At 36.5% G+C, this 5309-nt stretch overlaps 1 pseudogene; it reads right to left on the reverse strand.

Moving 5' to 3' along the window:
• Positions 1–257: 257 nt before the first annotated feature.
• Positions 258–4856, reverse strand: LOC103937199 (annotated as a pseudogene).
• Between the last annotated feature and the right edge of the window lie 453 nt (positions 4857–5309).

Here is a 5309-nt window from a genome sequence, read left to right on the forward strand (position 1 = left end):
CGTTTTATAGTTTAATTTTTTCAAAGTTGTGTAACGTGTCGTGCCAGAAATTGCCTCCCCTGATGTTTACACCGCTCGTATTCATCGCTGAATATGCAACCTAGTAACTGAACAGCCATGACCTCCATCAAAGGCCAAGGCCATGGCCATCGTCATGGCGGAACGAAATACAGCCATGGTACCAGACGGAAAAAAATAAATTGCTGTTGCTCGTATACAATTTCTAAAACAGAGACATTGATCACAAAACATACTAGTGATGTCTAAAGGTTCACATTTCAAACGAAATCAAAATTGCAACGTTTTACCATGGACAATCAGATGCTCTCATAATATGCCCCTTAGAATTCCACGTTATTCGACGTGTTTATAGTTCTAAACCGCCCGCCAAAGTACGGGAAACTCAATCGTTGTACAGTGGTATTATATAGGTAAACAAATGTCTTCGAGATCCTATGGTGCCTAACAACCAATGCCAGAAAACAGTTCTCGAGGCATGAAGTTGCCGAAGAAGCCAAAGGATTTTCCACTTGGATAGATGTAAATTTTATGATGCTTGGACAAATTTGTCTAAAGCAGATGTATCCAAAAGCTGGGAACTCCTTCACAGCACCAAGCACAACATTTCCAAGTAACACGGCATCGCTGTTGCTCAGTGCCTGCAGTGTAAAACTTTGTATCAGTTGCAGTACATTAAGAAATGATTGCAAGTGGTGATGAGTTTTTGCCTACCTCGATGTTAAGGGGAAGTACAGGATCATGAAGTGAGTCTAATAAGAAGAAACCATCCGTCATTGCCAGAAACTCGGCGTGAAGAGAAGTAATCTTACTCCTTCGTAGTTAACAGGGGCTTTTTGAAGCTTTGGATCAGAGTCGACGTAGTTCTCCAAATGTTTCAGTACTGCTTCTCCATAGTCTCGGAAAGTTCTGAAAGCAATTTATCAGCAACTTCATAGCATATACACACGCAGAAGAAACACTTAGAAGAGGATAAACGTATACAGTAACATACCCTCCTTTAAGATCTGGATAACTGATGAATCTTTTAATCTCAACTCCACTGAAATTTCTGGTTCCTCAATACCTTATAAAAGACCGGTTAAAACTTTACTGCCGCCACTTTGCCCTGAAGCGCGTGCTGAAGCAAGTTTATTTAAAATTTTGAACCGGAAAAGATAAAGAAAGTTGAGCAAATTTCACAAATCATGAGCCGTATGTCAATCTAAAGTGTAGAGAGACCCTGCTGCAGTGTTAAATCAAAAGCCTACCATGAGGTACGCGCCATCATCAAGCCAGTGGTTTTCCTTGAGAGCTCCATGGCCACTTGTCTCAATAGCCAGATGTGATTCCTCTCCGATCGAGTTCTGTATCACCATATATACTTAGTTGACAAGAAAAAGAAGATGCACAATTAGACAAGAATTATTAACACAATGCTGGCTAGAAAGAAAGATATAACTGTTTATTTCACGGGTATGTTTAGTATATAGAAAACAATATATAAAATGCAAACACTATGCACAAAAGATCTATGGCTTGGACAGAAAATATTTACAAAAAGGGAATGGGTGTAAAGAAAAGAAGAAAAGGATTTCATTGCCAGCAGCTGTTCTAATTGTCGATGGGTAGCTACAACTTGATTGGTTAGAAAAATTTTATTTGGTTCATTGATAGTTCCTAGATTTTAACGTGCAAACCATGTCTAGAAGGACCATATTTCTCCTAATGCGCAAAAACATGTCTAGAAGCATTGTGGGGCTTCTAAAGCTACGAGCATTTCGATGCAAGATTTTCTATTAGTTCTTCCTTATTGATTTTGTACAAGTAATAAACAGTGGAAGAAGAACCCCATTGAGTCGTCCTTTCTAATGCGCAAAAACATGTCTAGAAGCATTGTGGGGCTTCTAACGCTACGAGCACTTCGATGCAAGATTTTCTGTTAGTTCTTCGTTATTGATTTTGTACAAGTAATAAACAGTGTAAGAAGGATAACTAGACCGTTTTTCTTACCAAACGAATAGCTTCATCAATGACATTTTTGTAGCTTCTTCTGAAACGGTGGTGCTTTCCCCCTACAAGAAATTGCTAAAATTATAAGACATTCACTACAATCAGAGAAGTATACCATTTTCGGTTTTTTCGTACCAAGTTTCTTCTCAATAAATGTGGTGAGACCATCTGAAGTGACACTGTCTGTGATAATAGTTGTTCACGGATGCTAGGAAAAGTAAAACCATAAACAATATTTGACACGAGCCTTGGTGCAAAAAAAGAAGAAAAATCTTACCTCCTCAAGGACAATTGCAGACATAAAGGCAATCAGACGATTCCAGTTGAACTCAAGGCCGGTAGAATCCACAGCAGCAGATCTAAGGGCAACACTAATTAGAAAGAAGCAAACAGTGTGAATATAAAATAGATCTACGGGTCGCAAGAAAATGTACCTATTGACATCTGTATCAAAGATGATCCCCAAATCAGCTTTGTTATCAAGGACTGCCTGGGTGACAGCTTTCATTGCTGTTTTGTCCTCTGGGTAGGGTATATGATTTGGGAACATACCTGATCCAAGAACATCAATTTCATTAAAAATTTCAATAATTTATGTACAACTTCAATAGTTTTGCGTTCAACCACCAATATTACCATCTGGCTCCAAGAACTGACTACCAGTAGTGACTGCACCAAGAGGTCCAAGCACTTTTGCCTAATAAAATTGAAATAAAACACTTATGATTAACTTGAGTATGCATACTGCCTTCAAATTAGAGAATAAATACGAAATAAAAAAGGCTAACAGTACAGGTAGGAAGCAAATATCAACGTCCAAAACAAGAAAACTTACAGCGAAAAATCCTCCTGCTCCATTCCCTGCGTCAACTACAATATGGAACCCTTCAAGTGGCTTCTCTGAGATTATACAACACAAAACAAAGTAGAAAAAAAAAAAAAAGATGAAAGCGCAGTCAGAGGACAAAAATTTAAATGGAAGGGCAATAAAAGAGCTGCTTACAGAAAATTAAAGGAGGAACTAATAATAAAAACTAGGTTTTACAAAATGAAGGAGTTGGTGTTGGACACTGAACAGAGAAGTAAACTACAACCAATATTGCACTTCGTGATAGGATGAAAAGATGTATCTCAGTACATTTCCACCACGTTGAAGATTTCATAGGAAGTCATATCTATGTTTCTTGCAGCTTTGCGGACTGCCTTTGCAAGATCAGATGTATATACATTCATGTAATCAACTCTCTTTACGGAGGCAAGCAATTTTTGTTTTGAGTTTGTCAAACCTTCTACTGTAAATTTATCATATATATCTGCAGCACGCTCTAAGATGTTCTTAATGTCAGGTTTCCCAAGACCTCTGGAGTTTGTGAAAAATTTGAACCCATTCCTGTTGTAAGGCAAATGACTTGCTGTTGGAATAACACAATATATAATATATATTAGACTTTACATCAGGGGAAGCCAACAAAGATGAGATCACATAGGGAGACAATAAGGCCAGAACTCTAGGGGGTATGATATCACATAGTTTACAAATGAACATGCATACCCTACCTGTTATCATAATAGACCCATCGGCGGGGCCTAAGAAAGAATTATCTTCAGTAATTGTGCTATTAAACATTGCGGGAGTGGATCCTAATTTTATCAGACATTGCTGCATAGATGGTTCACAATTTTATCAGATTCAAAGTCATAAAATTTTAATCAAGAGAGTTTGTTCATCAGCAGTGTTTGTGAGCCTTGAAACCCATTTCCAAATTTCATCAATATTATTTCCTTGTGAGCTAAGAAGGGTCAATTCTACAAAACAGTGCAATCTTTTGTTATTTCAAACTACAACATCGGAGAACTGACATTCTGAGTAGAAGAGGGTTTCATCTAAATTTATTTACGAAATGCGATACAATGTGATAACTACTTGATCAAAACTTGCATAATATCAACAAAGCGCATAACAGATAATAGATAGAATTAGGATTCGATCTGCTGGGCAGAATATATAAACTGCAGTTCATATAGTTGTCAGCAAAACACAGCTCACAATCTAAACAACGACTCAATGCGTATTTTCGTTATCTTTCATCAATATAATCTACTTATTAAGAACAATTACATTCACCATTAATCCAAACCAACTTCAGATTCACATTTATTAATAAAAACAAAAAAAAAAACGCCAGTTTCATGTTCAATAATCTAGCAGAGTAACTGTTGGGATTGCACTTCAGAATACCAATTGAAAACAAAATTACCAAAGAACCCAAATTCTACATTCTCTAATTGCGTCAATCCCGACTGAAAAGAATTGATTTTATGCATCAATCGTCACTTTCACAAAGCTCACAGAGCTGAGAAAAACTTACAAAAAAAAGAATAAATTTTTATTAAATGGGAAGATTGATATTAGTTCAAATTTCACAGAAAGAAGCAAAATTTTACCTTCCATCTTATGAAACAAGCTGCGTTTGTTGAGAGAGGGAGCGGAGAAACTGATACATGCAAGTAGAACACGGTGGTGGAAGGGTAGGTGAACGACTAAGAACAATGCTTCCTACTCAAAATTCCGGTTTGAATCAGAGTCTGTACTTCTATCAGTTCTGTTCATCTGTTTTTACTATACAATTACGTGACCTTACTTTTAATTAATTTTTTTTATGGACACGATTTTTATAGAAGTGATTTATAATATAAACTATTCTGATTATATTTTATAAATCAGCCACGAATAATTTTGAGTTAGAACTTCTATTTATCCTTTAAGTATCTAATGTTGTAATCTTATAAGTCATTCAATGTATGGATGGCCAACCTACTACAACTCTACTTGTTTGTCCACTAATCAACTTGCTGCCTCATTCTTCCATAAACAATCACACACAAAAACACAAAGCCTTATAGCTGAAAAGAGAGAGAAGAAAGAAGAAGAGAGGAAAAAGAGAGAAGCCACAAAGCTCATGGCAAAGGGAAGAAAAAGAGAGAAGAAAATAGAGAAGTTATCTTTGTAATCTTATTACTTCATATTATAAATGAAAGCATTACTATTGCTCCGAGGACGTACTTCAGTCACACTGACTGTAGAGAAACCTCGTAAATTTTGTGTCTTGATTATTTATTCCACTACACACACCGTCGATTTTACGATACGTTATCAGCACGAGAAGCTTTGGTGTCAGTGGAAAGCACAACGCCACAAATCCTGTTCACCTCTGTTGCCTAGAATCTCACAGATAAGAAAATCTTTTCATTTCATCTTAAAATCTTTATACTACTGATTTTCCTGAAGTAAATATATA

The sequence above is a fragment of a genome, unplaced genomic scaffold (genome assembly GCF_019419815.1).
Source record: "Pyrus x bretschneideri cultivar Hongxiangsu unplaced genomic scaffold, Pyrus_bretschneideri_v1 Contig4, whole genome shotgun sequence".
Classification (NCBI taxonomy): domain Eukaryota; kingdom Viridiplantae; phylum Streptophyta; class Magnoliopsida; order Rosales; family Rosaceae; genus Pyrus; species Pyrus x bretschneideri.